The sequence below is a fragment of the Pristiophorus japonicus genome, chromosome 16 (assembly GCF_044704955.1).
Source record: "Pristiophorus japonicus isolate sPriJap1 chromosome 16, sPriJap1.hap1, whole genome shotgun sequence".
Lineage (NCBI taxonomy): Eukaryota > Metazoa > Chordata > Chondrichthyes > Pristiophoridae > Pristiophorus > Pristiophorus japonicus.
In genome coordinates this window covers 119,742,509-119,768,278 of record NC_091992.1, presented here as the reverse complement: position 1 = coordinate 119,768,278, position 25,770 = coordinate 119,742,509, and positions in this window count along the sequence as shown.

Below are 25,770 nucleotides of genomic sequence, written 5' to 3'. Positions count from 1 at the left end.
ACAGGAACAGAAAAGGCTTACACTCCGTGAATGCGCAGCTCATATGTGACAACATGCATCGCATCATGTCAGTTGATGCGAGATACCCTGGGAGCACCCATGATGCGTTCATCCTACGCGAGAGTGCCTTATCTGCCATGTTTCAGCAGCAGCCAGAAGGGCAGAACTGGCTGCTGGGAGACAAAGAGTACGGGCTCACCACCTGGCTTATGACACCTCTATGTATAACCCGGACAGAAGCTGACCGGGAATACAACATGTCGCACATTGCGACGCGCAGCATCATAGAGAGGACCATTGGCATCTTGACGCAGCGTTTCTGATGCCTGGACCATCCCGGAGGCTACTTGCAATACTCCCCTGAGATTGTCGGTCAGTTCAGTGTTGTGTGCTGCACGCTGCATAACTTAGCCAGCATGAGGCAGCAACAGCTGTTAGTCGAAGACCCACCTGAGGTCAGAGTGGCTGATGATGAGGAGGAACATGCAGATGACGAGGAGGAGAAAGAGGAGGACGAGGATAAGGATGCCATGCAACTACCTGAATCTGTAGCAGGACAGGCGGAGGAGGGCGGGCCATTGTCCCCCTTTAATGATTGCTCGAGCCTTGCGCCAGCAGCTCATCCGTGAACACTCTGCTACCTGAAGGCTCAGCGGCAACTATTCCAAATGGACCATGTTTACTGTTTGGACCTGTTCCATAATGTTGTGTTGTGTTAATGGAACAAATAATGGAAATGATTCAGTTATAATTTAAAATATATTTCATTCAAAAGTTTAACACTTGTTTGTAATTAACTTAACTTTAATAAAAATATTCTTGTATCAAACTTTAAAAGTTTTCAGTTAAGATCACTTACAAACTTTTAAACTTGTAAATTTACATAACTTACAAAACACTTTTAATTTGAGAACTGTTACAACAGTAACAACAATAATAACAACAACAACAGCATCAAAGAAAGGCTGCACCCATCTCTCCTTCACCTTATTCTAAGACCGCCTTCTGCGCTTGGTCTTGGTGACTCCACCCCTGCCCGCTGGCAGTGGCACAGCATTTCTCAGGTTGGTACCAAGCTTATTCTTTTGAGCATCTCGGATAATGTGCACTTCTTGATGGGGTGGGGTGGGGGGGTTGCGTGGACAGGCGGTCATGTGGAAGGCCCAGCTTGGGCCTCTTCAGAGGCTGGTCTGGGGATAGGAATGGGAGTGGCAATTGATTCCACTGGGGTCTGAGCGTGTTTCCTTATTGTAGCAGCTACCTCCGACATTCCCTCCCTCATGTGCCCTGAAAGTGTATCAACTACCTCTGACATTCCCTCCCTCATGTGCCCTGAAAGTGTATCAACTACCTCTGACATTCCCTCCCTCATGTGCCCTGAAAGTGTATCAACTACCTCTGACATTCCCTCCCTCATGTGCCCTGAAAGTGTATCAACTTCCTGCAACATTCCCTCCCTCATGTTCACTGACAGTGTATTAACTACCTCAAACATTCCCTCCCTCATGTTCACCGACAGTGTATCAACTACCTGCAACATTCCCTCCCTCATGTTCACCGACAGTGTATCAATTACCTGCGACATTCCCTCCCTCATGTGCCCGGACAGTGTTCCCATTTCTCGTGAGAGTGTTGTTACTTCTCCCGACAGTCCCGATACCTCATCACCCACCCCTCTGATGGTGTCCAGGAGTGATCACGTAAGGTCAGTGCTCTCCCCACTCATTGCCATCATCTGAACCGCATCTGTTACATCCTGCACCTCAGGAGAGCGTTGTCGAGCTCTCCTTCCCCTCCTCACCCTGGGTGTGGCTCGCTGCATCCCACTGAGACCCGTAGCCTCAGACGGTGGGTCTCTGAGTGTGCCTTGCTGCACCCCACTGGAACCCACAGCCTCGGACTGTGTGAAACCATGGAATGTCCCAACACTCGTACCACTCAGGAAAGGGGCCGGCACCTTAATGGGCTGCAACTGCACCTCCTGCAGAATGAGTACAACAGTGGGGGCTTCATGCATCCCCTCCCCCTCACCCCTATGCTCTTGGTCTGGAAGGTCAGATTGGAAGATGTTCTCCTCTTCAGGCTCATCCGCGTCTGAATCTTCTTCTGCATCGGCTTCAGCCTCGTCAAGTATTGCAAAATATAACAGAACAGACAAATAGTTAGCAGCAGAAGAGGAGGCAGGGTGGCCTGAGTAGGCTCACACAGTGCAGGCAGCAGGCTGATTTGAAGGTCCAGGATGAATGACAGCACATTGTATCAACCGAAGCGTAGCTGATGGAGACCTCCCCATGAACCGGCTAGCCCGCGCAGTACTTGATTTTTAGCAAAGCCAGACTGTGGAAGTTGCAGGACTTACCCTCTCCCTCAAGTGTGGACCCAGCTTGTGCAGTGGTGGTTGCTTTTCTCCAGGCAAGACCCATCAAAGCAGCGACCGCCTCTTTCAAGGGTGTCAGTGGCTGCAGCTTTGCCGGGCCTCCTCCTGTTCGAGTTCTCTCTCTTTTGTTGCGTGCCACCTTCCTCTGCAAAGATGAAAATATAACTTTTTAGAGAGGGTGTCTTTCTGCTGGGTGGGACATACACAGATGGTCACATTTACAATTGCAATTCCAGTGAATAAATGAAAATATTATTTACACTAACTACTTGACCAAGGTCCTGCCACTTCTTTTTGCACTGGCCTCCGGACCTCGGTGTGGTCACCATTGCACAGTAATCTTCTGCAAGTTGCTTCCAGCGTTTCTTCATTTCTTTTGGAGAAATTTTTATGTGACCTCTGCTGGTGTCCAGCTCGTTCCATCTGGCCTCAATTACAGTAACTAGTGCCTCCACTTCCTCTTGTGGGAAATTCATGGTCCTTGCACCGCGTTGCATATTGCAGCTCCGATTTTTCCAGTGAGAATTAAAATTCTCACACAGCACTCAAAGTTTTCACACAGAACTGGCTCTTTAAAAATGGCTGAATGCAGACCGGGAGGTGTACTGGGCATGTGCACGCATAGCAGTCACGTAAAAAACGTCATTTTTTTTCCCGCAATGCGCAGAAGGAGGGGGAGCATCTTTTTTTCGGTGCAGACATTAGGCTCCACCCCCCAAAGCTAAAGGACAGGCTGCACAGCGCCAATTAAAAAAATTGGAATGGGGAAACTTGCAAGTTATTTTTTTGGAATAGTCGGGGCCAAAAAAAATGGGTGTAACGCTTTAAAATATGTCAAAAAAAGGCATTGGAGAAAATTGAGCCCTTACAGTCAGGTTCCAATGGTAGGTTCAGTGAACATATTTCGGTACATTTATAACTCCAGTTTTAGTTCCTCCAGTTTGGGTAGGAGAGCAAGTGGCCGCTCTTCACAACCTGCTATTGACAGGCTCAAGCCTCGGGACCTGTCTGATAAACTGCAATTACAAGAAGCTTTGTTTGTTCAGAACTGAGCTTCTGTGCAACAGAAACATTTCCTCAGAGGGGAAGGGAAAATCTGGGCGTGTGGGAGCTTACGGCAAGTTCGACTCCTTTGGGGCAATCGCAAAGCATGGTTATTAAGAGTCTGAAGGGTCACAGCCCTAAACACCCTGTTTATATTCAGCACTGAATCTCAATCCCAAAACAGGCTTTAAGATTCAAATAAAACTGGTCCATGTGAGGTAACAGAAGGGAAAATAAGCATTTTGACATTACAGAGGCATTTGCGCAATGAGATCCTGAGGTGCAGCCTCTCAGTGCATGCAGCGATGTGTTGTTAATATTAATGGTTTTATCCAAGGTTAGCTTGGTCAATCACACCACCTGCAGTGCACACTTTACTAAAAATATTTCATGCTGCCAAAATCTTTGGAACGCAGCAGGACATGAGATTTACACAAAATGAACTCTCAGAGTTCTGAATGTTCCTGGCAGTGGTGCCAAAACTGAAAGTGAATTTCCTTCACTCATTATCTACTGGAATGAGACTGTACAAAAGATAGTTAACTTGCTTTACATTATCAGTGGAATACGAAGCTAAAATCCATCTGTAATGTAGCTGTCAGCAATCCAAAATAAGCAGGTTTAAAAAAAAAATCACAGTGCGGATTTAAGTATATTTCTAACATGGCACTAGTCTGAGTTAAAACCAAACCCCCCGCTACACATTTACTCACCATGGGGTGAAACTAATCTTAGCGCACAGCCAGTGTGTTGAATGGAAATTCAAATGTTGCCCTTTTTCCGCACACACACACACACACAGGAGTGGGCAGCTTTGCCATGTGCACTTGCTGCCAGGTTGTGTACATGCGCTGGAGGTAATCCACAACTCGAGTGGCCAGCTGGAAAGCACCTGCAAAGAGTGATGTCAGCCATCTGCACAGTCACTTAACCAGCATCTTTAGAAAGAAAGACCTGCATTTATATAGCGCCTTTCACGTCCACCGGACGTCACAAAGCGCTTTGCAGCCAATGAAGTACTTTCGGAGTGTAGTCACTGTTGTAATGTGGAAAATGCGGCAGCCAATTTGCGCACAGCAAGCTCCCACAAACAACAATGTGATCGTGACCAGATAATCCTGATTTTTGTTATGTTGATTGAGGGATAAATATTGGCCAGGACACCGGGGATAACTTCCCTTCTCTTCTTTTACATCCGCCTGAGAGAGCAGACGGGAACTCGGTTTAACGTCTCATCCGAAAGACGGCACCTCCGACAGTGCAGCACTCCACTGGAGTGTCAGCCTAGATTTTTGTGCTCAAGTTTCTGGAGTGGGACTTTCTGACTCAGAGGTGAGTTTGCTACTGACTGAGCCACAGCTGACACAGTCACTTAACCAGCACCTTTGTCATGGCTATCATTTAAACGAGAAGTGAACTGGAAGTTGAGCACGTACAAATTTGAATTGCGCCTTTAACTGCTGCTTAACAAATCCAACAAAAAAAAAGGCGAAGGAACACTACTTCAAGTTAGACCATGACAGTTAACGAGTCTTGTGTTCTTGTAAACCTTAGGCTATAAAATACAGATGTGAAAATGTCTCACAAAAAGATATCTGTGGGTGTGATTTCTTTTAGTTATTACAGGTAATGACATTGCAAAGAATTGAGGGACGATTTCTTCCAGCTTGTATTTGTGCACACTGCGATTTTCCTATTAAATGGGAACATCTCAGACAAATAAAGGACTGTGCGCCAGTAACGTAAGGGGGATCAGAGCACTAGAATTGTCATAGAATCAGAAAGTTACGGCACAGAAGGAGGCCATTTGGGCCATCGTGACTGTGCTGATGGACTGGATTTTAACTTTCAGGACTGCTGTGAACATTTTCAAACAATCTTACATAGAAAGTGTTTTGTCCCAGGCAAACTGATGAATGTAATCTCCAGCATAATTTGGAAGTTCATGTTGTTGCTTTGTTGCCAACTTTTTGCGAATATACCAGGGAACAAGTGTGATGATAAGAAGCTTAAGGCAGCAAAATTCTCACTCCTATTGGGTGCTTTTAACTCTACCAATTGAAAATTGGTTAACTGACAGGAAACAGAGAGTAGGGATAAACGGGTCTTTTTCGGGGTGGCGGGCAGTGACGAGTGGGGTACCACAGGGATCAGTGCTTGGGCCCCAGCTATTCACAATATATATCAATGAGTTGGATGAGGGAACCAAATGTAATATTTCCAAGTTTGCTGACGACACAAAACTAGGTGGGATTGTGAGTTGTGAGGAGGATGCAAAGACACTGCAAGGCGCTTTAGATAGGTTGAGTGAGTGGGCAAACACATGGCAGATGCAGTATAACGTGGATAAATGTGCAGTTATTCACTTTGGTAGGAAAAATGAATTACCGGTACTTAAATGGTGATGGCTTGGGAAGTGTCGATGTACAGAGGGACCTGGGTGTCCTTGTACACCAGTCATTGAAAGCAAACATGCAGGTGCAGCAAGCAGTTAGGAAGGCAAATGGTATGTTGGCCTTCATTGCAAGAGGATTTGAGTTCAGGAGCAAGGATGGCTTACTACAATTATACAGGGCCTTGGTGAGACTGCACCTGGAGTATTGTGTGCAGTTTTGGTCTCCTTACCTAAGAAAGGATATACTTGCCATAGAGGGAGTGCAGCAAAGGTTCACCAGATTGATTCCTAGGATGACAGGACTGTCGTATGAGGAGAGATTGGATCAACCAGGCCTGTACTCACTAGAGTTTAGAAGAATGAGAGGGGATCTCATTGAAATGTGTAAAATTCTGACGGGGTTGGATAGACTGGATGCGGGAGGATGTTTCCCCTGTCTGGGAAGTCTAGAACAAGGGGTTACAGTTTCAGGATACAGGGTAGGAAATTTAGGACCGATATGGGGAGAAATGTTTTCAGTCAGAGGGTGGTGAATCTGTGGAATTCTCTACCACAGAAGGCTGTGGAGGCCACGCCACTGAATATATTTAAGAGGGAGATAGATAGATTTCTAGAAACAAAAGGCATCAAGGGATATGGGGAAAAGCATATGGTGTTGAGATAGAGGATCAGCCATGATCATATTGAATGGTGGTGCAGACTCGAAGGGCCGAATGGCCTACTCCTGCTCCTATTTTCTATGTTTCTATGTTATCCACCTTGCAGAAACTGGGGGGGGGGGGGGGGGGAGGGGTGTTGGGTAATTAAAATTACGCATATTACTTGCCCTCCTTCCCCTGGAACCGCCGGTTCCCAATTCTACCCCGTTCTACTGGGCAGGCACCAAGGACGGCCGCCTAAAGCTGGCGGGGCCCCTTTCTTACAAGTGCATGTTGGATCTCAATGACGTCATCGGGACCCGACTGCAGTTTCGACTCAGCAGCCTGAGCGAGAAGTCGCAGTGGCTTTCGGGTAAAGATAGTGGGGACAAGCATCAGGACATAAGAAGCCCAAATATATATATATTTTTTAACTATCCTTACGGGGGGCAGGATGAGTAAGAGTGCCCAGGGTGGAGTTTTGATCAACGGGACGTAAATAAAGCCCGGGAGCTAAAATAGCACACGGCTCATTTCTGGAGTAGGGTCTGGGTTTCTGACCCACACCTCTGTCCACCCACCCAAAATTAAAATTTAGGCCTTCATTTTTTAAAAATGTATTCCATCACAGGATGTGTGCGTCACTGGCAAGGCCGGCATTTATTGCCCATCCCTAATTGCCCTTGAGGTGAGCCACCTTCTTGAACTGCTGCAGTCCGTGTGCTGAAGGTGCTTCCACAGTGCTGACTTTATTGTAGCGGTTCGTTACAATTGGGTGGCTCACTAGGGCATTTCAGAAGGGCAGCTTAGAGTCAATCACATTGCTGTGGGTCTGGAGTCACATATAGGCCAGACCAGGTAAGGACGGCAGGTTTCCTTCCCTAATCATCATCATAGGCAGTCCCTCGAAATCGAAGAAGACTTGCTTCCACTCTAAAAATGAGTCCTTAGGTGGCCGAACAGTCCAATACAAGAAACACAGTCCCTGTCACAGGTGGGACAGATAGTCATTGAGGGAAGGGGTGAGTGGGACTGGTTTGCCGCACGCTCTTGCCGCTGCCTGCGCTTGATTTCTGCCTGCTCTCGGCGACGAGACTTGAGGTGCTCAGCGCCCTCCTGGATGCACTTCCTCCACTTCGGGCGGTCTTTGGCCAGGGACTCCCAGGTGTTGGTGGGGATGTTGCACTTTATCAGGGAGGCGTTGAGGGTGTTCTTGTAACGTTTCCGCTGCCCACCTTTGGCTCGCTTAAGGTGAAGGAGTTCTGAGTAGAGTACTTGCTTTGGGAGTCTCGTGTCTGGCATGCGAACTATGTGGCCTGCCCAGTGGAGCTGATCAAGTGTGGTCAGTGCTTCAATGCTGGGGATGTTGGCCTGGCCGAGGACGCTAACGTTGGTGCGTCTGTCCTCCCAGGGGATTTGTAGGATCTTGCGGAGACATCGTTGGTGGTATTTCTTGAGGTGTCTGCTGTACATGGTCCATGTTTCTGAGCCATACAGGAGGGTGGGTATTACTACAGCCCTGTGGACCATGAGCTTGGTGGTAGGTTTGAGGGCCTGGTCTTCAAACACTCTTTGCATCAGGCGGCCAAAGACTGCGCTGGCGCACTGGAGGCGGTATTGAATCTCGTCATCAATGTCTGCCCTTGTTGATAAGAGGCTCCCGAGGTATGGGAAATGGTCCACGTTATCCAGGGCTGTGCCATGGATCTTGATGACTGGGGGGAATGCTGTGCGGCGAGGACAGGCTGGTGCAGGACCTTTGTCTTACGGATGTTTAGCGTAAGGCCCATGCTTTCGTTCGCCTCAGTAAATACGTCGACTATGTCCTGGAGTTCAACCTCTGTATGTGCGCAGATGCAGGTATCATCCGTGTACTGTAGCTCGACGACAGAGGTTAGGGTGGTCTTGAACCTGGCTTCTAGTCAACGAAGGTTGAACAGGTTCCCACTGGTTCTGTAGTTTAGTTCCACTCCAGCGGTTAGCTTGTTGACTGTGAGGTGTCAAGGGCATTAGTGAACCAGATGGGTTTTTCTGACAATCTGGTAGTTTCATGGACAGCATTACTGATACTAGCTTTTTATTCCAGATTTATTTAATTTACTGAATTTAAACCCCCAGCTGTGGTGGTGGGATTTGAACTCATGTCTCCGGATTAATCCAGGCTGCTGGATTACTAATCCAGTAACATAGCCACTATGCTGCCATACCCATATGAATGTCTAAATAATTAAGTCAAGCCAAAATACACATTTTAATAGAAAGAACAAGCAGAAAAAAGTGCCCACAGTTTTAGCTGAAGTTTCATTCACCATCTGACCCAAGATTCCTCAAATATCAGATTCGCAAATGACCACGGATACATGTGCATTTAATTTTATAAATGATATATGTATATGCTGTCATATTTTATATTTAACATGCACCATTTTGTATTGAGATATAGGAGTCAAAAAGCTGCATAGATTTAGTGCATAGTATATGTGGAAAATTACAGTCGATATGTACAACCATTCACACATGAACATGCACAGACATGTCAACAGCTTTTCATAACAGCAAGGTGTGGTCACAAAGCATTGTAAGAATCTCTTAATATCCCACACAGATAATTATAGGATTACTTAGAACAAATGGACTATATATTTTTTTTAAGTGTTTACAGAGCATCAAAATATATTAATAGTCACTATGGAGAAAGGTTTGCAGAGAGTGGCAAGTCTTGAGATTCTCTAGAGAAAGCAGCTTCACACTGCTTGGGTTTGACACTGCATCCAGTGGGATGTCAAATCTAGTTTAAAAATCTAGTTTAGCAGGTGCCCAAGAGGTGTAGTGGACGTCTTCGGCGTTTTTAAGGTGTGCCCACAGTTGATTTAAATATTTAGAGACTGCGGACTATCCCATCCATGCTCTGAAAACATTTCAAATTTAACAGCCAGGTGTGGAGTCTTGCATATGTCTGTAAATGTACCAGGCAAGAACTCTCTCCTTGGCAGGACAATAACTGATGTACTGGCTGGCCGAAAACAATCGATCTGAGATTGGCACTTGCAGCATAAATGCACCCTAAAAAAACAACCTAATTTTCAGCACTCATGCCCGGACATGGCTTCCTGCCGGTGGGGTTGGCCTCTAAGTCACTCAATATTGTGCCGGCCCTGACCCAGCAGGCTGCAGTGGGATGCCCGTTTGGTGCCCGCAGCTCAGCAGTGACATGGTAACGGGGCCGGGCACTCAATGTGGAATGTGTCTCCCACTGGCAGGTTTAGGCGTTGGTGCTTTCTGCTGGCTGGCAGGGCGCCACTTAGAATCTCCCCCAGGGTACTTGCATGCAGCATAAGGTGAGAACTGATCTGGGCACTGGCTTCACTCACATCCTCTCTCACCTTCCTTACTTTAACATCTGTCCTTGTTCTGTTTGCTTTCAGGAAAAGGCTGACCATAACTGGGATCATCAAATGTAGACTGTAATGTATGCACCTGTGAGTATGCTCACAGGTTTGTGGAGCTGTTGCATTGTGAGTGGCTTAGCCAGTCACGTGATGTTCATAAGACTCAATAAAACCCAGTCAGTTGGGTCTAGGTCATCCACGATGAGGTATGCAGTTGTGAGCCTAGTGGATGAACTGGCAATGTGTAGTGTGATTGTTAAATCTTTGTTAATAAACCAATTAGTTCTTAATAGCAATGTGTTGCTATGAATTCTTAAGCAAAGAGCCCATGAAGCAAATACATTACATTGATGAGAGGCGGTTTGTCTAAACTGAGATCCTTGACTCTTTATGAGAGGAGGGCCCTGGAGATTTTGAGCAACTGTGGGAGCGGAGGCGGTGGAGACCACAAGCCTCACCAAGCTCATGGCTAGTCTGCTTTTTAAAATCTTTTATACAACCATGACCTGCTCAATTTAAGATTAAAAGCTAGAAATTACTGATAGCAGCCGGCAAATGCCTAACTTGTTGGTAAAACATTCCTATGTTATTTTAGTGGGGACATTCATTGTCCTGGTCAACATACAATATGCTATTCCAGCTAGATTACATGTTACACAGCAAAAGGAGACTTGTCATAGCAGCTATGAATGTTGCATTGTCCCTTGTGGTAGTTGCTGCAACCTGCAGTAAATGTGCAGCAAAATTACTATATCTGAGATCATTCAGCCCAAAAAAAGATCTAGCTGTGATAATAGTAATTTCAAATTCCAATCCAATTGTTTTCACTCGTTTGTCAGAGGCTGGATTTAGTCAGGACTTTTGTTACCTCTAGACTTGATTATTCCAACGCGCTCCTGGCCAGCCTCCCATCTTCCAACTTCCATTAACTTGAGCTCATCCAAAGCTGCTTGTATCTTAATGCACCAAATCCCGTTCACCCATCACCCCTGTGCTTGGTGGCCTACGTTGGCTTCCGTTTAAGCAACGCCTCAATATTAAAATTCTTATCCTTGTTTTCAAATCGCTCCATGGCCTCGCTTCTCCCTATCTCTAACCTCATCCAGCCATACAACCCTCTCTGCGCTCCTTCAATTCTAATCTCTTGCGCCTCCCTGATTTTAATCGCTCCACCATTGGCGGCTGTACCTTCCGGTGCCGAGAAAGCTCTCGAACTCCCTCCCTAAACTTATCCCCCTCTCCACCTCTCCCGCCTCCTTTAAGACGCTCCTTAAAACCTACCTCACTCGCCAAGCTTTTGGTCATCTGTCCTAATATCTCCTTATATGGCTCGGTTTGTTTGAAGCACCTTGGGATGTTTTATTACATTAAAGGCACTATATGAATGCAAGTTATTGTAGTAGTATTTTAATTCTGTGAAATAAAGCGTTGTTTTGTATCAATGTCGATTCAATATCCTCTGCTTTCCCTTCCAGTCCATTTTTTCTAATGTTTAAAGCATGTGAGGATGACGTTGGAGTCTAGTGCATAACTAGAATCTTGCCACAATAATTCATTTTTTGATCTGATGCAAATTGCGTAATCCAGGAGAGGTCCTTAGGCTACAACTCATAACTGGTTGTCATACTCACGGTGTATATATGAGCAATTGATATACTTCGCATAAAAAGGGAGTGATTCGTCTGTTATTCAACCTGCATTTATATGCTTAACTGACGCACTTTACATTTTACGGGAAGGGGAGGCTATAGGGAGGGGGGTTGGACTACTACTCAACCTATGAATAAAGTTTAACTGATGTGCTGCACACTATACTTATGCAAGCAGGTTTTTTACACCATGTAGATACATGTAATTGACATACTCGATGTTAACAGGGAGTTGAGCAGATTGTTACTCACATTGTTCGTATACATGTATTCAACATACACTTTATAAACTGGGACTGGTGTATATATGTATAATTGGCATACTATTCATAAAGACAAAGGGCTGTGTTTAGGAAAGAGATGATTTTTAATTGACATACACTTCCTATCTATGATTTAGATTTTGTATTCAGAGATCTATTACAACGGTGCCTTTAATGTAGTGAGACGTCCCAAGGTGCTTCACAGGAGTATTATGAGATACAAAAAAATTGATACCGAGCTGCATAAGGAGAAATTAGGGCAAGTGACCAAAAGCTTGGTCAAAGAGGTATGTTTTAAGGAGCGTCTTGAAGGAGGAAAGAGAAGTAGAGAGGCGGAGAGGTTTAGGCAGGGAGTTCCAGAGCTTGGAGCCCAGGCAACAGAAGGCACGGCCACTAATGGTGGAGCGATTATAATCAGGGATGCTCATGAGGGCAGAATTAGAGGAGGGCAGACATCTCGGGGGGTTTTGGGGCTGGAGGAGATTACAAAGATAGGGAGGGGCAAGGCGTCGTACATTATGTGTACATATGTGTAGTCACTGTGTTGATAATAATTTGTTGTGAGTCAGCCTGAAAGATGAGGGATTATAAACTGCAGCAGCAGGTGAATTGAGTAGATACAGAACTATATATTGGAAAACAAATGACCTTATTTTGTGTGTGTACAGTCAAGTAAATCAGTCTCGGCTCAGATGAGATCTGTACCATACCAATTGTTTCAACCGGTATTAATATCATTTTAGAATTTCCCCTCCTTCACACAGTGATGGCTGTCAGTAAAATATCTCAAATTCAAAACACACAACGAACGTCATATGAAGCAAGCTGGAGAGGGTTTGGGTCTGACTTGGTTCCTTTGAATTGTGTAACAAATTTCTGCAGTGAAAGCGACTTTTGTGATACGAAATCTCACGCAGCAACATATCATAGTAAATGGGGTGTATTGGACTACATCACTGCAGTGTGTTGAGTATCACTTTACCCTCACAGATGGGAGTATCCATGATAAACATGTTTGTCAAAAGAATAGTATTACTTTGATGCCCATCTGCCATTCATTGCATATCTGAATAAACCAAACCTTTTTGATCATCCTAAACTAATGCAGGTAACAGTGTTCTAGTCTAATATATTATGAGCCAGGTCACCAACAACAACTTATATTTGTATAGCGCCTCTAAAGTAATAAAATGCCCCAAGGTGCTTCATAGAAGCATAATCAAACAAAATTTGATACCAAGCCACAAAAAGAGATATTAAGACAAAGAAAGCTGGTCAAAGAGATAAGTTTTAACGAGTGTGTTGAAGGGGAGAGAGAGGTAGAGAAGTGAAGAGGTTTAGGGAGGGAATTCGAGGGCTTCAGCAGCTGAAGGCATGGCCGCCAATGGTGGAGTGATTAATACCAAGGATGCGCAAGAAGCCAGAATTGGAAGAGCGCAGAGATCATGCGTTTGAATACCAGGCTCAACTGAGAGTTACAGTTTCAGAGGTTCTCAGTTGGACAGCTATTGAGCACAAAGTGGCGGGGAGCATCTTTTTCTTTGGAGGGGGTTTATTGAGAGGACAAATGCTGCCTCGCAGAATGCATAGCTAGTTTCTCACAGAGAAAAATAGAAACATAGAAACGTAGAAAATAGGTGCAGGAGTAAGCCATTCGGCCCTTCGAGCCTGCACCACCATTCAATAAGATCATGGCTGATCATTCCCTCAGTACCCCTTTCCTGCTTTCTCTCCATACCCCTTGATCCCTTTAGCCGTAAGGGCCATATCTAACTCCCTCTTGAATATATCCAATCAACTGGCATTAACAACTTTCTGCGGCAGGGAATTCCATAGGTTAACAACTCTCTGAGTGAAGAAGTTTCTCCTCATCTCAGTCCTAAAGGCTTACCCCTTATCCTAGACTACGTCCCCTGGTTCTGGACTTCCCCAACATCGGGAACATTCTTCCCGCATCTAACCAATCCAATCCCGTCAGAATCTTATACATTTCTATGAGATCCCCTCTCATCCTTCTAAAGTCCAGTGAATAAAGGCCCAGTTGATCCAGTCTCTCCTCATATGACAGTCCAGCCATCCCTGGAATCAGTCTGGTGAACCTTCGCTGCACTCCCTCAATAGCAAGAACGTCCTTCCTCAGATTAGGAGACCAAAACTGAACACAATATTCCAGGTGAGGCCTCACTAAGGCCCTGTACAACTGAAGTAAGAACTCCCTGCTCCTATACTCAAATCCCCTAGCTATGAAGGCCAACATACCATTTGCCTTTTTCACCGCCTGCTGTACTTGCATGCCCACTTTCATGAACCATGACACCCAGGTGTCGTTGCACCTCCCCTTTTCCTAATCTGCCACCATTCAGATAATATCCTGCCTTTGTGTTTTTGCCCCCAAAATGGATAACCTCACATTTATCCACATTATACTGCATCTGCCATGCATTTGCCCACTCACCTAACCTGTCCAAGTCACCCTGCAGCCTCTTAACGTCCTCCTCACAGCTCACACCACCACCCAGTTTAGTGTCATCCGCAAACTTGGAGACATTATACTCAATTCCTTCATCTAACTCGTTAATGTATATTGTAAAGAGGGGTCCCAGCACTGAGCCCTGCGGCACTCCACTAGTCACTGCCTGCCATTCTGAAAAGGACCCATTTATCCTGACTGCCAACCAGTTCTCTATCCATGTCAGTACATTACCCCCAATACCATGCACTTTGATTTTGCACAACAATCTCTTGTGCGGGACCTTGTCAAAAGCCTTTTGAAAATCCAAATACACCACATCCACTGGATCTCGCTTGTCCACTCTGCTGGTTACATCCTCAAAAAATTCCAGAAGATTCGTCAAGCATGATTTCCCTTTCATAAATCCATGCTGACTTGGTCTGATCCTGTCACTGCTTTCCAAATGCGCTGCTATTTCATCCTTAATGATTGATTCCAACATTTTCCCCACTACTGATGTCAGGCTAACCAGTCTATAATTCCCTGTTTTCTCTCTCCCTCCTTTTTTAAAAAGTGGGGTTACATTGGCTACCCTCCAGTCCATAGGAACTGATCCAGAGTCAATAGACTGTTGGAAAAAGATCACCAATGCATCCACTATTTCCAGGGCCACTTCCTTAAGTACTCTGGGATGCAGACTATCAGGCCCCAGGGATTTATCGGCCTTCAATCCCATCAACTTCCCTAATACAATTTCCCGCCTAATAAGGATATCCTTCAGTTCCTCCTTCTCACTAGACCTACTGTCCCCTCGTACAATCAGAAGGTTATTTGTGTCTTCCTTCGTGAAGACAGAACCGAAGTACTTGTTCAATTGGTCTGCCATTTCTTTGTTCCCCATTATAAATTCACCTGAATCCGACTGCAAGGGATCTATGTTTGTCTTCACTAATCTTTTTCTCTTCACATATTTATAGAAGCTTTTGCAGTCAGTTTTTATGTTCACTGCAAGCTTCCTCTCATACTCTATTTGCCCCTCTTAATTAAACCCTTAGCCTTCCTCTGTTGAATTCTAAATTTCTCCCAGTCCTCGGGTTTGTTGCTTTTTCGAGTCAAATTATATGCCTCTTCCTTGGCTTTAACACTATCCTTAATTTCCCTTGTTAGCCATGGTTGAGCCACCTTTCCCGTTTTATTTTTACTCCAGACAGGGATGTACAATTGCTGAAGTTCATCCATGTGATCTTTAAATGTTTGCCATTGCTGATCCACCGTCAACCCTTTAAGTATCCTTTGCCAGTCTATTCTAGCCAATTCACGCCTCATACCATCGAAGTTACCCTTCCTTAAGTTCAGGACCCTAGTTTCCGAATTAACTGTGTCACTCTCCATCTTAATAAAGAATTCTACCATATTATGGTCACTCTTCCCCAAGGGGCCTCGCACAACAAGATTGCTAATTAGTCCCTTCTCATTACACATCACCCAGTCTAGGATGGCCAGCTCTCTAGTTGGTTCCTCGACATATTGGTCTAGAAAACCATCCCTAATATACTCCAGGAAATCTCCTCACCTCATTGCTACCAGTTTGATCAGCCCAATCAATATGTAGATTAATATCGCCCATGATAACTGCTGTACCTTTATTGCACATATCCCTTATTTCTTGTTTGATGCTGTCCCCAACCTCACTACTACTGTTTGGTGGTCTGTACACAACTCCCACTAGTGTTTTCTGCCATTTGGAATTCCGCAGCTCCACCCATACCGATTCCACATCATCCAGGCTAATGACCTTCCTTACTATTGCATTAATTTCCTCTTTAACCAGTAACGCCACCCCGCCTCCTTTTCCTTTCTGTCTATCCTTCCTAAATACTGAATACCCTTGGATGGTGAGTTCCCAGCCTTGGTCACCCTGGAGCCATGTCTCCGTGATGCTAATTACATCATACCCGTTAACTGCTATCTGCGCAGTTAATTCGCCCACCTTATTCCGAATACTCCTCGCATTAAGACACAGAGCCTTCAGGTTTGTCTTTTTAACACACTTTGCCCCTTTAGAATTTTGCTGTAATGTGGCCCTTTTTGTTTTTTGCCTTGGGTTTCTTCCTCCACTTTTACTACTCTCCTTTCTATCTTTTGCTTCTGACTCCATTTTATTTCCCTCTGTCTCCCTGCATAGGTTCCCATCCCCCTGCCATATTAGTTTACCTCCTCCCCAACAGCACTAGCAAACACTCCCCCTAGGACATTGGTTCCGGTCCTACCCAGGTGCAGACCGTCCGGTTTGTACTGGTCCCATCTCCCCCAGAACCGGTTCCAAAACCCCAGGAATTTGAATCTCTCCCTTCTGCACCACTGCTTAAGCCATGTATTCATCTGAGCTACCCTGCGATTCCTACTCTGACTAGCACGTGGCACTGGTTGCAATCCTGAGCTTACTACTTTTTAATTTAACTCCTAGCTCCCTAAATTCGTCTCGTAGGACCTCATCCCATTTTTTACCTATATCTTTGGTATCTATATGCAACACGACAACTGGCTGTTCACCCTCCCTTTTCAGAATGTCCTGCACCCCCTCCGAGACATCCTTGACTCTTGCACCAGTGTCCTAATGGACAAAAAAAAAATCCCCTTAGTCTTTTTTGCTCTCCCAACCGAATAAAGTTAGGCTGCAAAAAAGAGAAAATGTGGGAGGGGGATTATGAACACTCCTTGTTTTGAGTATCTGAGTTGTCATCCTATGGAATTCTTTATGAGTGAACTTTCAGATTGGTAATCAATGGTAAGTAAGCCAACTAAGGAACAGAAGCTTTACTCTTTCTAATTATTATGACACGTATCATTGTATTGTAAACAGTTTCAAACTATTTCACCGAAATGGATTGTTGAAATGTTTCTATATAAAAGGAGCAAAAGTGCTCCACGATTATTATAGAATTGGGTGCATTTAGTGTTTAACCGAAGCTCTTAAAACAACAATGGGAACAATTGGTTCGGGAATTAATGTTGAATTTTGTTTTGTACAAAGGTGTAAAACTTCTAATAGCTAACGATTAATTACATTTGAATGATTTTTAAACTTGAGCCTTTGTGAAGTACTTTGGAATATTTCTCTATGTTTAAGGTGCTGTATAAATGTAAGTTGTTGTTTATATAGTCATTGGCCCATAATTTGCTGTCAAAATACCCGTAAGGCTGACTGTTATTTACTCACTGTTGCTTATGCGCAAATGCTACAGCGACTTCAGGCGTGGTGCGCAGTTAAATGCAGGAATCCAAAAGTTGCCGTCCAAGATGTGCCGCTCTGTCGTTAGCTTCGCGAAAACAGCATCTCGCTGCCTGGCTCAAATGTTCCTGTACTTACCCACGCAAAGTTAAGTCTTGTTCATTTCAGCCTAAATAAGCTTTTAACGACATAATTGTTTATTAGTACCAATCAACCCCTGTGGCACTGAAAATTAACTATTACAAGTGTAGAATCTCATTCCTTCAGGTTTTAATTGTTGTTGGAGATTTTAAAATGTAAAATTTTAAATTAAAAGTTTTTATAAATTTTCCTCTCTGTCTCTTTTTTTTCTCTCTCTCTTAATCCAGTCGTACTTTCCCTCTCTTTATTTCTTGTTCTGTATCTGATTGACAGTGAGTTCTCCCACTCTAACTCACCCTCCTTCTCAGTTCTTGCACTGTTAATTTCACAATCCTTCAATTTGATTGGTTAAAGAGATACACAGTTGTTTGCCTGGGTCACTCAGATCCCAGATGCCCTGCTTCCCTCGCTGCGATGTTATCAGCTCGCATTTTCAGCAATTTGCCACGCAAAACATGTATAAACCTGCACGTGCAAAGGTCAGTCTAACTAATGGCAGACCCCATTAGATGCTATGTCACAGCAAATTATGGCCCATTATTTCTAAAATCCCAATGACTCAAATGCATAACTTTGTGAAATCTGGGTCTATATACTATATAATGACAGAAATATTGATTAGAAAGTTTTTTAAATTCATTTATGGGATGTGGGCATCACTGGCAAGGCCAACATTTATTGTCCATCCCTAACTGCCCTTGAGAAGGTGATGGTGAGTCACCATATTGAACCGTTGCAGTCCATGAGGTGAAGGTACTCCCACAATGCTGTTAGGGAGGGAGTTCCAGGATTTTGACCCAGCGACGATGAAGGAATAGCAATATATTTCAAAGTCAGGATGGTGTGTAACTTGGAGGGGAACATGGAGGTGAGGATGTTCCCATGCACCTGATGCCCTTGGTCTTCTAAGTGGTAGAGGTCACGGGTTTGAGGAGTGCTGCCGAAGAAGCCTTGGCGGGTTGCTGCAGCGCATCCTGTGGATGGTACACACTGCAGCCACGGTGCACTGATGGTGGAGGGAGTGAATGTTTAAGAAGGCCGACGTGGTGCCGATCAAACGGGCTGCTTTGTCCTGGATGGTGTCAAGCTTCCTGAGTGTTGTTGGAGCTGCACTCATCCAGGCAAGTGGAGAGTATTCCATCACACTCCTGACTTGTGCCTTGTAGATGGCTTTAGGGAGTCAGGAGGTGAGACACTCGCCGCAGAATACCCAGCCGCTAACCTGCTCTTGTAGCCACAGTATTCATGCGGCTGGTCCAGTTAAGTTTCTGGTCAATGGTGACCCCCAGGATGTTGATAGTGGGGGATTCGGCAATGGTAATGCCATTCAATGTCAAGGAGCGGTGCTTAGACTCTCTCTTGTTGGAGATGGTCATTGCCTGGCACTTGTGTGGCGCGATTGTAAATATGATTAATGCCAATAGGAATAATTAATTGTTAAATATTGTTGAATAACAAATAATTTTTGATAAATATTCAAAAAGGTCAAATTTATCCATCAATTTTATTGTGTAAAATTACTACCGAGTTTTATCCATTATTCCATAACTATTTTATTTGTTGTCGAGTTCCCAGAGTTCAGCTGCTGAAACTTTTCTAGAACATTGCACCATACTAAAAGATTAATTTAATTGTTGTAACTTTCCCATTCCAATAGCCACTAGTAAAAGCAATGAAAGTAAAATTCCCATAGCAGAGCTGTTTAGTTACATCAAGCAAGCTGCTTTGGAGACAGTTTAAGGAGCTGTGTGAAGTACAACTTTAACCACGAGGTATTTAACTGATGCAATAGATGAGCAGTGAAAGGATTAACATTTACAAAGGGGTGAATAGCCATTGTTAAATGTGACTGGACTAACTGTTCCCTTGCATGAATTATTTAAACACAGCAGGCATCCATAGTGGCCGAATTTGGTGCAGGTTGTGCCCGCAGTCACTGAGGATCTGCTGAAAATGAATGTTTTTTGGGCGATTCCTCCGGAACCGCCCATCTACTGTCCAGGTTCTGCCCGGCGTGAGATTGGTCGCGGAGCGATCCGCCGGTGTGATGTCATGTCGCCCGCCATTGTTGGATGCTCCAAATCGGCCATTTTGGTCAGGGATGCTGGCATCAGATCGACCTGCCGCCCGGCAGAAGGACTGCTCGCAAAAAGCAGGTTTGACCTGGCCGAGAGTCGGGCGGCAGGGAGAAGGGGTCCGAGTGGTGCAACGCTGCACATTGCAGCTATGGTGCAGATGCTGGACCATCATGAGTGGGATTGCTGGAAAAAAGTTAGGTGCATGTTGCTTTACTTTATTGTTGTTGGTCAGGTTTAATTTGGATGTGATAAAAGCGACTAAATTGTGTCTAGCCTGATGGAAACTTTTTTCTTTGACCTTGCTGAAAAACCTTCATTGAGAAGCCCAATGGCAAAGGCAAAATAATTATGAATAAGTGAAAAGTCACATTTTGTCCATCCAAGCTGATTATTTAATTCTGGACACAGTCCTTCAAGAAGTACTCAGGGAAGCACTACATATCACATAGAGGGTGAAAGGGTTAGGGTTAGAATGATCTATTGTAAGCCTGAGAAAGCTGTAGACTCTGACATGTATGGGAGGAAAAGGGTATATTGTTACAGCTATTTGACTTTAGGGGCAGCACGATTACAGACCAAACTGAGGAAGGACTGCAGTCAATAGAACACAGCAAGAGACAAGTGCCGCAGTGACTCAGTGGCCTACCATTGAGGTTTCAACGACTAGACTGTCACTATCACCTTGGTAATGTGTCTTTCTTTGTACTGCAGGAAACTACTTCATAAAATCTGCGCTGATTCATCACAAAAGGCCTGTACACAGCGTGCCTTGTTGTGGTGACAGACATAAGTCTACTCTGAAAGATGTAATTAATCTGACATCGAATAACCCTCACATCACATAAAGCATGTTGTGATGGCCCGATGACCCTACCCATTATACAGTGCAGTCATATGTGGATGGGAAGATATTCCTGCTAAAGCAGATGACCTGAGGGACAGATGTGTGTTTCTCAGAAGGTACCACACATGACGTTAAAATCAGACACTCACCAAGAGAGGGTCAATAATGTGAGTATTTACAAATGCACAATAACAAAGGTTGCATAACATTATTACAATAACAAACATTTACAGCACCAATACCCACCCATCCACCCAGCACCACCACCTCCCTTCACTCCCCCCTTGAAGAGATGCACAAGCTCCTCTTCCTCGGTTCACCTACACCATGGCGTCCCACTCCCCTGCCCCTCACTGCCTCTGGTTGACGAGGTTGTGCAGGAGGGCAGTGGGATGTCTGCAGACGTGTGCGTCTTGGTGAGAAGGCAGGGGGCGTGGCCGAAGGCACCAGGATCTCCTGCTCCTCCGGATCTGTCTGCCTTGAGGGTGTAGGCTAGGGGGCTTGCACTTCATGTCCAAAAGCCATCTCTTGCCTCATCGCCTCAATGGTCTCGGTTGTGCGCTCCAACACAGTAATGAGCTGGTCCATCCTGTCATCATGCTGTTGGGTGAAGGTGGCCATGCTGTCAGTTATCCCAGTCATGGTCTGGAGCATATCGCGACCTATCTGCACACTTGTCTGTGATAGCTGACCATCTCCATAATTGCAGAGAGCCGTGGTAGATCCTCAGCTGGTTGCTCGCTCCTGGTGGGTTCTGGCGTCTTGCTTGCCTTCGTGCCATGGCCTCTGCGCTTGGTAGAGCTTGCCAGTGTGGAGTCCGTTCCAAACCCCAGGAACTCAGAGGCCGACGCCGAGGTTCTGCTCACATGGAAGGAGGCTGCTGTCATCCTGTTCCAGCTCCTGGAGCTCAACGGCCTTAAAGACGGGTCCTTCTCCCTCATCTCTCTCCTCTCCTACGTGGCTCTGGGTGGCGGAGGTGGGAGCGGTGGAAGTGGGTGTTCTGGGGGTAGGGGAGTGGAGGAAGGATCTGCTGTCTTGGACTGGGGGCAACGTCGGGGTGGGAGACTTTGGGGTCTGATGGCTTCTCTGAATGCCAGAGGTGGATGGCGTGCCTTGATCCGTGCTGTCCGAGTCATCATCTGCAAGTAGAGGACAACATTTCAGTCTGTGGGGGAGAGGGGACGGGGAGTGGTGCTGGTTATGCTGACATGAGCCGTGCTATCTCACAATCTGCCAGCAAGGAGTTGCATCTCGACATGGGCACCCCAAAACTGGGCAACATAGTGTGCGGTAACCCAGGAGTGCCTTAACATTGCATGACCTTTCATGCCATGAGCGTGGCTCAGATTAGTATAACCTTACCATGCTGTAGCACTGGATCTGCATTAACCGTTGTGATTGCATGGCGGCGGTCACCCACCAATGTCAACGCACGCTCCTCCAGCCTGCTCAATTCGACCACCTCTGCTGGTCCCCCGCCCAGGCGGGCTTGCTGCCTTGGATGCGTTTTTCTTCTGCGCAAAAAAACATGGCAGCCTTTAGCCCCTTTGCTGATGACCCCCACACACACTCCCACACACATACACATCTGGCACACAACCCTTTTGGCATTGGACAGGAGGGAACAAATACATTTTTACTCACTCTTGCTGCTGCCACCAAATCGTTGCAACGTTTCCGGCATTGGTCCCCATCCCAATCAACGTTGTTCACTGCGGACACGATCTCAGCGATCTCCCTCCCACGACCATCCCGGTTGAGGTCTTTGTACATGCACTCCATCTCTGTTACTAGCTCCTCCTGTCATGTATCTTACATTATTATATATAACTGTATCCTAACATGCTATATATGGCTGTAATAAGATATGACCTATAACCACCAGCATACCTGACCACCAGGGGTGCACTTGCAAGAGACAGGTATATAAGGACAGGTCTCAGGCAAGTGCAGCATTTCCAGAGCTGTGAAATAAAGGTGCAGATCCAGAGTGACCTTGACTTCACTACATGCCTCGTGTGAATCTGTACTGAGGGGACAGGACTTTACAGTGGCAAGGAGTTACGGGATTACAGAATCCACAGAATGGCAAACAACGGATCAGATGAAAAGTACAATGTGGGAAACAATTGGGAGGACTTTATAGAAAGGCTCCAGCAAAGCTTTGTAACCAAAGACTGGTTAGGCAATGATAAGGCAGACAAGGGAAGAGCCCATCTCTTGACCAGCTGTGGCTCGAAAACATACGCTTTAATGAAAGATCTGCTGGCACCCGAGAAACCAGCAAGCAAGTCGTTTGAAGAATTGAGCACACTGGTAAGAGACCACCTGAAGCCAGTGAGCAGCCTACACATGGCCAGACACAGGTTCTACAACTACAGACGCTGTGTGGGCCAGAGCATACCTGACTTCGTGGCGGAACATCGGCGGTTGGCTAGTTTATGTGAGTTCTCCGATGAACTGAGGAGAGAAATGCTGAGAGACTTTTTCATTGAAGGAATAGGCCATGCAGGCATATTCCGAAAGCTCATAGAGACCAAGAACCTGACCTTAGAGGTAGCAGCACTGATTGCACAGACATTCTTGGGAGGGGAAGAAAAAACGAGGTTAATTTACAATGCAGGTACGACAACTAACGAAATATCGGAACAAGAAGTTCACAGCACTAAACAAGCTGCTACCCCCACACACAGACAAAACCTGGAGAACAGGCTCTCGATAGCAGGCAGTGGCGCCAGAAGCCATCAAGGGCCACAGGAACGGCCGTTCACACCTCATCAACCCACAATGCGAGCAATCAACTACAAACTGAGAGAAGCTCAAGAGAGATCAGCCAGATGCAGCTCATTCTTTGGGAACACTTTGAACAATGGAACCGGTCTCTGCTGGAGGTGTGGGGGTGGGCACTCGTCAAGGGGATCTCGATTTCAGCAGGCTGTTTGCAGGAACTGTGAATATACAGGGCATTTGGCCCGCATGTGCAAAAAAATGGCAGCTCGGCTGGTATACAAATCGGATGGGTCAGAAAGCGGACCAGAAGATGGTGGGGACAGTACCCGGGACACCGATGTACAGCGGGTCAACACAATCAATGGCCGCTGCTCCTACAACAGGATGCCTCCTATAATGATGAGGGTCCAACTCAACGGGATACCTGTCAACATGGGGCTGGATACGGGAGCAAGTCAATCTCTCATGGGCGCTCAACAATTTGAACAACTGTGGCCGCATAAAAGAGACAGACCAAAACTCACAAGGGTCGACACCAAACTAAGGACCTATACCAAAGAAATCGGACCAGTCCTCGACAGCGCCATGCTCTCTGTCACACACAAAGGGACAGTGAACAGACTTCCCCTGTGGATTGTCCCCGAAGACCCCCCAGCACTGCTGGGGAGAAGCTGGCTGGCAAAACTAAACTGGAAATGGGATGATGTCCATGCCATGTCATTAGAGGAACGGACCTCCTGCTCAACAGTTATAAAGCGATTTGAACATCTCTTTCAGCCAGGTGTGGGCACTTTCAAAGGGGCCAAAGTCAAAATCTACATCACACAGAATGCTAGGCTGGTCCATCACAAGGCCAGAGCTGTACCCTATGTGATGAGGGAAAAGATTGAACACAAACTAGACAGGCTTCTGCGGGAAGGCATTATATCACCTGTGGAATTTAGCGACTGAGCAAGTCCCATCGTCCCAGTCATGAAGCCTGATGGATCCGTACGAATCTGTGGGGACTACAAATCTACCATAAACAGAGTCTCCCTACAGGACCAATACCCACTGCCCAGAGCGGAGGACTTATTTGCCACATTGGCTGGAGGTAAACTTTTCTGAAAACTAGACCTCACATCTGCATATATGACGCAAGAATTGACCGAGGAATCCAAGATACTCACCACCATCAACACACATCGAGGCCTTTTCGTGTACAATCGAAGCCCATTCGGCATCAGGTCGGCAGCTGCCATATTCCAGCGCAACATGGAGAGTCTGCTCAAGTCCATCCCGGGGACGGTTGTATTTCAAGACGACATACTTATCACGGGCATGGACACCGACTCCCATCTCCGTAATTTGGAGGAAGTACTAAAGCGTTTGGATCGGGTAGGCCTACGAGTCAAGAAATCCAAGTGCCTGTTTCTCGCACCTGAGGTCGAATTTTTGGGCAGAAGGATTGCCGCTGATGGAATCCACCCAACAGAGTCCAAAACAGAAGCAATTCGCCTGGCATCCAGGCCCCGGAATGTCTCAGATCTGCGCGCCTTTCTCGGGCTACTCAATTACTTTGGGAACTTTATGCAGAACTTAACCACGCTGCTGGAGCCTTTCCACGTGCTACTCAGGAAGGGGTGCGATTAGTTTTGGGGGGACGCGCCTTCAATAAGGCACGCAACCTTCTGTGTTCCAACAGTGTTTTGACTTTCTTTGATCCAGGTAAAAAGCTAGTTCTCACATGCGATGCGTCAGCGTATGGGGTCGGGTGCGTTTTGCAACATGTCAATAGTGCGGGCAAATTACAACCCATAGCTTATGCCTCCAGGTCACTTTCGCGGGCGGAGCACGAGTACGGAATGGTAGAGAAGGAGGCGCTCGTGTGCGTGTACGGTGTCAAAAAGGTGCACCAATACCTTTTCGGGGCCAAGTTCGCATTAGAAACCAACCACAAGCCCCTCACGACCCTCCTATCCGAGAGCAAGGCAATAAACGCCTCGGCGCGAATTCAACGGTGGACATTCATGCTGGGGTCCTACGACTGTACCATAAGGCATAGATATAGAAACATAGAAACATAGAAAATAGGTGCAGGAGTAGGCCATTCGGCCCTTCGAGCCTGCACCGCCATTCAATGAGTTCATGGCTGAACATGCAACTTTATTACCCCATTCCTGCTTTCTCGCCATACCCCTTGATCCCTCTAGTAGTAAGGACTACATCTAACTCCTTTTTGAATATATTTAGTGAATTGGCCTCAACAACTTCCTGTGGTAGAGAATTCCACAGGTTCACCACTCTCTGGGTGAAGAAGTTTCTCCTCATCTCGGTCCTAAATGGCTTACCCCTTATCCTTAGTCTGTGATCCCTGGTTCTGGACTTCCCCAACATTGGGAACATTCTTCCTGCATCTAACCTGTCTAAACCCATCAGAATTTTAAACGTTTCTATGAGATCCCCTCTCATTCTTCTGAACTCCAGTGAATACAAGACCAGTTGATCCAGTCTTTCTTGATATGTCAGTCCCGCCATCCCAGGAATCAGTCTGGTGAA